Source organism: Neomonachus schauinslandi, chromosome 9 (genome assembly GCF_002201575.2).
Source record: "Neomonachus schauinslandi chromosome 9, ASM220157v2, whole genome shotgun sequence".
Taxonomy (NCBI): Eukaryota; Metazoa; Chordata; class Mammalia; order Carnivora; family Phocidae; genus Neomonachus; species Neomonachus schauinslandi.
The window spans coordinates 100084-110455 of NC_058411.1; positions in this window are offsets into that span (position 1 = coordinate 100084).

Sequence of the window (10372 nt, forward strand, 5' to 3'; positions counted from 1 at the left end):
TGTTCTTTCTGCGCCCCCTGTTTTTGAGCAAACGGACCCATTCTTCCTTTGCCCACAGAGGCCCGGTCATGACCATGAGGTCACGCACGGGCTCTGTCCTCTACTTTCTGCTAAGGACTCGCGATACTCACATACGGTACCCTGGGTAGGTGCAAGTGTTCTGTTTTTACAGCTGAGGGAAACGGAGGCACAGAGACATGGGGCAGGCTCCGGGTCGCGGGGGGCCCAGGCTCCTGCCCTCCGAGAGACACGGTGCCCGGCCTGGCCCGCCGTGGTGGCGCATTGACCTCAGACCCGGCGGCCCGGCTGAAGGCGGCGGGGTCCTGACCCCAGGCTCCGGGCTTTGCCCACGCTCTGTGCCAGCCTGTGGACGGGTCCCCGGGTTGGTCTGGAACACACGGCTGGCGGCCTGGCGCTGAGAGGTTTCTGATGTTAGGCTTGAGGGACGGGAAGGGGGCCGTAGCCTGCGGAGCTCTCGGTAAACGCGGCATGGTTGAGGGGGGCCCGCGCACCCTCACCTCCTCCCACGCTCCCTCCAGTAGTCTCGGCTGGCCTCAGACCCTCTCCCAGGCCGCGGGCACTTTCCGCTCCCCCAGCAGGGGGGTGTCCCATCAATCACCTCCCACGTCTCACCTGGGGTGATGTGACCCCCGAGCTGTGTGCACTCCTCCAGCTCCTTTGCTACAGAATCGCTTTAAGGGTATGGGTCACTCAGGGCGCTGTCCCGCTTGGAGCCCTGCCGGCCTCCCCTCCCCGCATGGTCTAGACCCCCCACCCCCCACCTGCTGCTGGGACACCAGACCGCAGGGGCCAAAAGTACACTCCCCAGAGCAGAGCTGTCCCTGCAGAACCCACGGCCCCCAGCTTGGACCAGAGAAGGGAGGGTTTCAACTTCCTTTACAAACAAGGAAACCTCCCAGAACGTTGTCTCAGGCTTCGGTTTGATGCAATCATGGGTGAGTCAACAGCTTTGTTACATTTGGGCTGCACATCATGTGGCAGGAGGCCTCCCGTGGTCCTTTCTGGTGGAACCGACCCTCCTCTGACTAGCCCAGATGTGTCCCCCTCCTCTCCCCTTGCGGTCCCCGTGACTGTCGCTTCCCCCATCTCTGCAGTGAGACTGATGGCTTCTAGCCAACAGGCGTGTGCTTCTCGCTCATCCTTGCTCCCTACACACAGAGCTGCCAGAATTAGCGAGCGAAAATGCCTCGCAATGCCTGGGCCGTACTTGTCCTAAAACGTGATTTATTACCTGGAGTTCCTATTTAGCTGCTCGTCCTGTATGTTATCAGCAACCCCACCAGCAGGTGTGTGGTGGGGGTCCCACCCCAGGAAGAGAGAAGTCTTGGGCAGGGACCTGAGGACTTGCAGAAGAATAGAATCCTCTGGAGCCAGCTGGCCGTGCCCTCATTCATTCATCCGAGAGTCCACTGTGGGCCAAGCCCTGTGCCAGGCCCTGGTGTGTTGAGACGACTCAGGGCCCTCACGGACTTCATGGTCTCTGAGAGACACAGGCACGTAGAAAGATGCCAACTATGGTGTGGAAAATGCTAGAGGGAGGCATGGGGAGCTGGGCTCCCAGGGCCGGGCTTGGGGGAGTCAGGACAGCTCCCCGGGCAGGGACCTCAGAGCAGAGTCCTGAGGAAGGGCTCTCTGAGTCTCAGAGAGGGCATGAGCTCCAAGGAGCACCCAGGTTTTGTGTATTTGTTACCTGGCAGTTGCTCTGCAAGAATTAGCATAACTATTGATCTTTCTCATGTTACCTTAGATTAGCTTTAATTTGCTAGAATATATAATTCTGTAATTGTATTAAATGTACTTTCATTTCCTTATCCAAATCCTCGACAATACCACCGTGTTTCTGTTTGTAGCACAAATCATAGTTTTTAAGGATGGGCAGGTTTTCAAAATGGCATTGAGCACAATATGTCCATTCTCAAGCTGATGATTGGGCTTGGGAGTTTGCATGTTTCTGTATTTCAATAAAGTCATGCCTCAGATTGGAGTTGCAAGAACTAAGAAAATAAATATGACAGTCTGCAGATCAGCAAATTTGAATCAATATATTTGATAATTGTGGTCATGAGACAAACAATAAACTTGAACACTGGTGAGAGAAAAGTGCTCACAGGGGACTAAGAACCAGCATCTTAGCCTATTGTGAGACCAGTCCCCTATGACAAACATTCACAAGATGTAGCTAGAATATGCAATGGATTTCTTGACATCTTGTGTGCTAAAGGTGTTATAGTGTGAAGTTCTCCAGGACCACATCACTAAACTGATACTGTCGTCGTGCATCCCTTTCCTGTAGGATGGGGACAAATCACAAATCACCACCCACCCCACCCCCCTGGTGGTCCTGGCAGGATGGGAGGAAGATGACTCAGAGTGGGAATGCATGGAGACCCATGCCTCCATGTCCACCACAGAAATAAAGAATTTGTCTGCAGAGTAAAGTCCTCAGAATTAGCATCCTGTGGTCACAGGTGGAACCCCATAGGATCTGGGAGAGGAACAGGTGTCACCACCAGGGTTCAGTTGAGGACCACACACCCTTTTCACGTGGAATGAAAGCTTTAATCTCCAGGGAAAGGTAGGAAAACAGGAAGCTGAGGATACCCAGGGGCAACTGGAGTTGCAGGAGGGAACAATGGAGAAGAACAGATGACTGTGTACCCAGAGATGGGCAACAATACATGGACTTGGGCCGCTGGTGGAGGAAGGGCAGGGACACGTGCAGGCCTCTCCCAGAGCCAGATTCCCAGTGAGCACCTGAGGAGTTGGCTCGGTCAGCAAGTCAGAGCATTCTTGTGGTCCCACCCCTTCCACAACATTAACGATGGTCACCTGAGTGGAGCAGTGGAGTGCACTTGAGAGAGTGGATGTAGACTCTACATGGGAGAGCTCAAGGAGATCACAGTGCTGATCGGGGAACAGAAACAGGGGATCACTGGAGGAATCTGAACTCTCTCGTGGCCAGAGCAGAGACACACTTCACGGCTGCTACCCAGACAACCCCAGCTTTCCAGTAGAGCCAGGGAGAGAGTCACACACCCCACAGCATAAGCCTCACAAAGACAGGGTGTGATCATCTATGGGAGGAAACAGAAACCAGTACAACATGATAACGATCTAATACCAACTGCCCTATGCAAGTTAGACATTCATCCACCCTCCACCACAAGCCCAGGGGTTCCACACTGCTAGGGAACATCTCTGCTCCTACCTCCTCTATCCTCTCATGTTTAAAGTCCTGGGTGTGCAAGTTTGGGGACGGCAGCTACAGGTACACATCATGCTGAAATTTGTCAAAGCTGCTCAGTCCACTGCTTCTGGTAAGTCAGAGCTGCTCCACTGGCTCACTTATCCTGAGTGGACTTAACTCCCCTGAAACAGCTTCACTACCAGGAATGTTCATGTGTAAAGTATGTAATAGGATGGCAGAGCTGTTAGATTTTATCATCGCTGCAATCAGTGTGACCTCCCTGGGAGCCTCCTGGGTGAGTCCTTCTCTGTGAGTGACACATTTACACATTAACACCTTCTCTGATCCTGCATTGACACTTCACACCTGAGTGACAGGGGCAGGTCACCCACTCAACTCGTGTCCTCACCACCGCACTCAGTGATTTAGCCCACTCCTCTGCAAAAGCCCCTATCTGTGTATCTTCATGAACAGAGCCATGGATGCAGGATCTCGTCTCCTGGTTCTCCTGTAGGTTGTTAGCGTGAATGAAATTATAAATAGACCACCTGCCTGACCCAAGGATTGGAGACCATGAAAAGTTGGATGATCCAATTATGAGGATACAGCTGGACTCAGTGCTAGGGCCTGGAAGAGTGGACTGAGCTGCTCTGGGACTGCAGAGGGGAGGAGACACCCCCAACATTCAGGTCCAAAGGAGTCTCATGCTTAACAGGTATTCTCTGGGCCCATAATCTGCACAGAGAGAGGTGAGTGTCCACCCTGGCTCCAGGCTCTGTGTGGACCTAGATGGAGACCCGCTGATATCACTGCCCCCAGGGAAGGAAGTATAAGAGGTGTGCTTATGTTTATGTGGGTGCGGGTGGGTTGCTATGGGGCGCTCATCCCCAGGAACCAAAAACATGCATGTGGGACTAACAGGAATCTGTGATGTTGTGGATATTACCAATGACAGCTCTGGCTGGACACTAGGATGCGTTCCCTGGTTGGTGTGGAGACCATTAGTAAATGGATTGCAGACAATTTATAGGGATTGCCGCTACACAAGCCCCTCAGTGAGTGTAGGTGATAAATTTTTATACTCTCTTGTCTCTGTGTGTGTGTGTGTGTGTGTGATCTTCAGACTCCACACTCACACAATGTCCTGGTGGGTTTCTCTCTGCTTTCATATGCTGTCAGTAATATTGATGCTATGAGCATGGTTCCAGACAGTGACCCTCCCAGTGGTTTTATTCATTTTCCATGGATTTTTGATGCCTTTGTAGCCTCATGGCCAGCATGCACTTTATGCTGCTTCTATCAAGCTTGCACGTTGAGCTGGGTGGTCCTGTGATGCACAGTGAGTGCAGCTGGGACTCCTGAAAATGTTCAATGATTTGCATGGAGATATTTGTAACCCATTGATATTTAGGTACAGAAACAAGCAAGTGCAAGTGACACTGTCTTTGGTGCTTGTTAGTACAGTTGATTTCCTTTTTTTTTAACGTCAGAGAGTGAATAGGTAAGCACAGAATCATGTGTGCAGAGAGGCTCCCTGGGAGAAACTGCTCTATGGAAAGGAAGCCCCAGACCCTGACAGGAAACCTGCAGATTTCCTCCATATGCATCTGCCTGTGGTGTTTGAAGACAGAATTGGTGAGTAGTGTGCACCCGCTGTATGGCCAGTTCCAGTCTACAGTGAGGTTTGTGTGTGGGTACACTGTTGTCCCCTCACTCTGTTGCTTGCTCAGTATTATACAGCCATGTCCTCAGTTCAGACTGTTCTACTGCAGATACAGCGTGTTCTTAGCACTTCACAGAGTCTAAATAGCTTGTACTACTTCCATCATCCTCTATACTTGAGACCCACTGCAGCCCATTGACTGGAGCCTGGCGGGCCCAGCTCATTTAGTAGCTACTTCAGGTGAATCCAGAAGCTGCACAAGCTTCACCAGGTCTCCTCCAGACTCCACCAGCTGCACCTCACACTGGACAGCTGAAGACACAAGACATCCTCGTCAGGAAACTGTCACATATACTCTGTTTCTCTGACTCGTATCCACTCACATACTCCGTGTGTCTTATTCTTTGTAAATAACATGTGATGTAGGTACCCATTTATCACCATTTTACAGGTGGATAGGTGCACACTGCAACACAGAGGGGATTTCTGGGTGTCCAAGAGAACACATCAGGTAAGCGTGAACCCATTTTTGGCCTTGTGCTCCCCACCATGGGATATGCCTGCCCCCCTGAACCACCTCCAGGTCACTGTTGGTCCTATGTAGTGAAGTTTCCTATGCAGGCTTCTTGAGTTTCCAGATTACCAAATTGACTGAAGGGCGGAGACCACCTTTTTCTGTCTCAGAAACATAGAGACACTGAGAATCCTAGAGAGAGACTCATTGAGCTGGTGGAGACACTGCAGGTTTTCAACAACCCCAAAGGGCATTCTCTGTACACATCCATGGAAAGCCTCAATAAAAATAAAATGATAGAATCATTAGCAAACAATGAGAATCAGAACACCTAAGATCAGAATGGATGCTGTTATTTAGGGAAATGCCTTCATCTATGAAATGGAGATCATTGTACTTCTAATCTCACACTTATGACCATGATCCTACTACCCAAATTTTTCCCATTAACTGGTACATCACAAATTTGGGTATTAACATTATGATTATTGATTTGAAGAAAGGAAGACACAACTGTGTTTCGACAGTTTTTCCAAACTGTTTATGTGTTTGTGTCAGGAAGAAGTTTCCAGAGCATGGAGCTGAAAACCTTTGAGTAGAGACCAGCACTCAACCAAACTTTTGTCCTGGATCATGAGCTCCATGATTCCTGAGTTCCCCTCATTGACTGAATGCTCCATGATGGTCCCAGTGCACCTGTTGGTGTCACAGACCCCTGCAGAGATACAGAGACTCCTTTTCTCCCTTCCCCATTTATGCAACATGCAAGAAGAGACTCTCCCATCATGAGCACTAGAGACCCCCCTTTCAGAGGATGTCTCCTCCTACTCATTTTCCATCTTTCACCCCTCAGTATGCTCCTTGTCTTTAAAAACTCAGCTATAAATTTCTGTATTCAGAGGTGAGCAGGATCTTGCATTAAGACATTCTTATCAGTTTCCAAGCTTCAAAAGATCTTATTTAATAACAGAGGGGAGAAAATTAAAGATTTCTGGACTTACAAATTCCACAGGCAGGAAACAGACTGATAAAATGCTCATCTTCAAACATGTGTCAGCTTCTAACAAAAAGGAACGGTTGATCCCAGACGGAAAAACAAGCCCCAAAAGAAGTCTGAGATAAACATTCTCAGGCTCTGAAACCTAATGGAGTTTGTCAAGATGGATATACAAATTGTTTAGGGTGGGTGACATCTTTTTAAATTACACTTTATCTCTCCTCTAACAAGAATGTCAGTCCTTACTATCGTATGCTTGCCTTGCAGTTGTATTTTATGGGAGAAATACTGTTTTTTGTATTGATGAAGAGTTTTACCCCCAGATGGAAGCAACCTACTGTTTCACTATACCAGAGCTATATGTTCAGATTTGGAGATTTAGAGGTGATGATACTTATGTACATTTTGGACTTGCTTTAATCTTTAATAGGTTGACTTTATTAAAAGATTTTATTTATTCATTTATTTATTTATTTTAGAGACGGAGAGAGAGTGACCGAGACAGAAATTATGAGCGGGGAGGTGGTGGTTGGGGCGTCAGGAGTGGGAGGAGCAGTCTCCCCACAGAGCAGGGTGCCTGACTCAGGGCTCTATCCCTGGAATCCAAGATCATGACTTGAGTTGAAGACAGACGCTTAACTACTGAGCCACCCAGGCGTCCCAATACGTTGATGTTTTGGAGGATGTTTCTGTGTGTAAGGTCAACGTGATGAGGGACTCTGATCAATATTTGCAGGTAGGAGTGTGTCCTCTCAATTGATGCAGAAAAAGCATTTGACAAGACACAGCATCCATTCCTGATTAAAACTCTTCAGAGTATAGGGAACATTCCTCAAGTTCCTAAAATCCATCAATGAAAAACCCACAGCAAATATCATCCTCAATGGGGAAAATCTGAGAGCCTTTCCCTTAAGATCAAGAACACGAAAAGGAGGCCCACTCTTGCCACTATCGTTCAACATAGTATGAGAAGTCCTAGCAACAGCAATCAGACAAGAAGAAGAAATAAAGTCCATTCAAATTGGCAGATAAGAAGTCAAACTCTCTCTCTTCACAGATGACATGATACTTTATTTGGAAAATCCAAAAGACTCCACCCCAAATTGCTAGAACTCATCCAGCAATTCAGTAATGTGGCAGGATACAAAATCAATGCACAGAAATCAGTGCTTTCGTATACACTAACAATGCAACTGTAGAAAGAGAAATTAGAGAAATGATTCCATTTACAATAGCACCAAAAACCACAAGATACCTCAGAATAAACCTAACCAAAGAGGTAAAGGATCTATACTCTAGGAACTACAGAACTATCATGAAAGAAACTGAAGAAGACAGTGCTATACTTTCAGTGCCATCCCGATCAAAATTCCAATGACATTTTTCAAAGTGCTGGAACAAACATTCCTAAAATCTGTATGGAATCAGAAAAGACCCCGAATCACCAAGGTAATGTTGAAAAAGAAAACAAAGCCGGGAGCATCACGTTGCCCGATTTCAAGCTATATTATAAAGCAGTGATCACCAAGACAGTGGTACTGACACAAGAACAGACACATAGACCAATGGAACAGAATAGAGAGCCCAGATATGGACCCTCAACTCTATGGTCAAATAATCTTTGACAAAGTAGGAAAAAATATGCGATGGAAGAAAGACAGTCTCTTCAATAAATGGTGCTGGGAAAATTGGACAGCTATATACAGAAGAATGAAACTCGACCATTCTCTAACACCATACACAGAGATAAATTCAAAATCGATGAAAGACCTCAATGTGAGACAGGAATCCATCAAAATCCTAGAGGAGAACATAGGCAGTAACCTCTTTAACATCGGCCACAGCAACTTCTTTCAAGGTACATCTCCAAAGGCTAGTGAAACAAAAGCAAAAATGAACTTTTGGGACTTCACCAAGATAAAAAGCTTCTGCACAGCAAAGGAAACAGTCAACAAAACAAAGAGGCAACCCCTGAATGGGAGAAGATATTTGCAAATGACACTACAGATAAAGGGCTGGTATCCAAGATCTAGAAAGAACTTCTCAAACTCAACACCTAAAAAGCAAGTAATCAAGTCAAGAAATGGGCAGAAGACGCGAACAGACATACAAATGGCTAACAGATACATGAAAAAAATGTTCATCATCATTAGCCATCAGGGAAATTAAAATCAAAACCACATTGAGATACCACCTTACACCAGTTAGAATGGCAAAAATTGCCAAAGCAAGAAACAACAAATGTTGGAGAGGTTGTGGAGAAAAGGGAACCCTCTTACACTGTTGGTGGGAATGCAAGTTGGTACAGCCACTTTGGAAAACAGTGTGGAGGTGCCTCAGAAAATTAAAAATAGAGCTACCCTATGACCCATCAATTGCACTACTGGGTATTGACCCCAAAGACACAGATGTAGTGAAAAGAAGGGCCATATGCACCCCAACGTTCATAGCAGCAATGTCTGTAGTAGCCAAACTGTGGAAAGAACCGAGATGCCTTTCAACAGATGAATGGATAAAGAAGATGTGGTCCATATATATAATGGAATATTCCTCAGGCATCAGAAAGGATGAATGCCCAATTTTTACATCAAGATGGATTGGACTGGAGGAGATTATGCTGAGTGAAATAAGTGAAGCAGAGAAAGTCAATTATCATATGGTTTCACTTATTTGTGGACTATAAGGAATATCATGGAGGACGTTAAGAGAGGGAAGGTAAAAATGAAGGGTGAGAAATCGGAGGGAGAGAAAAACCATGAGAGACTATGGACTCTGAGAAACAAACAGGGTGTTAGAGGGAAGGGGGAAGAGGGGGATGGGCTGGCCTTGTGATGGGTATTAAGGAGAGCATGTACTGCATGGATCAGTAGGTGTTATACGAAAACAATGAATCGTGGATCCCTACATCATAAACCAATGATGTATTGTATGGTGACTAAGTTAATATAATAAAATCAAATTAAAAAAAAAAGCAATAGACACTCATTTCTCACAGTTGTGTATTCTGGGAAGTCCCAGGTCAAGATGCAGGAAGATTTTGTGTCTGAAGAGCACCCGTGTCTTAGCCCATCTTTGCCCCTTCACGTCAGATGGGGCCAGGGGGTAGGGAGTTTTCCCAGTCCTGCTGTATAAGGGCACTAATCCCATCATGAGACTGCACCCTCCTGACCTAAGTGCTTCCCTAAGGCCCCACCTTCTCCTCCCATCACATTAGTGTTCTGTTTCATCCTGTGGATGCTAGAGGTCGCACACTTTGAGCTGATATCAGCAACTGAGGATCAATTAGTTATTCTCTGCAGGTAGAAGGTTCGTCCAGTGGACCACTCAACATGAGGATTCCCATGTATTCACTGGAAGCTTCTGGTCTCTGTGTGCACACAGTGAACACAAGACCTTCAGAACCAGCTGTTGACCTTGGGGAGTGGACAGCTTCCACTGCAGACACTGGGTAAGACTTTGGTCTATTTCTATGATCATTTTATAATTTCAGCTGCTTCCATGGATCATTCTTACTTTGCAAGGATTCTGACTGCTTCTACTTAGAATGGCAATTTTTCTCTTTTGTTCTCCAAGTTTTCATATTGTTTAGTAGAAATAGTCATCATACCATATGCTTTTATTATTGCGTGCTAGTCCTTGACCTTCCGTCGTCCCTTTTCTCCTCAGAGCCCACACAGGGGAAATCCAACAAGATCCCATGGATTTGCCCTCCTTTGATGCAGCTGGGAGATTAACTCCACACCAGCCCCTCCCATGAGCAGGACTCCTTCGCCCCAGTGACCCACAACATACACCCTCTCCAGTGTACTTCCCTGAACCTATCCAAGCATTTATGTTTTGCTGAGACATCTGCCCTGTTCTCAGCAGACATGATGATGAAGGTGATAAAGTTTTTATAATCGTGTGTGTGTGTGTGTGTGTGTGTGTGTGATCATCAGACTCCACATCTACACCACACCTGGAGGGGAGGGGGAACCTCTGCTTTCCCAC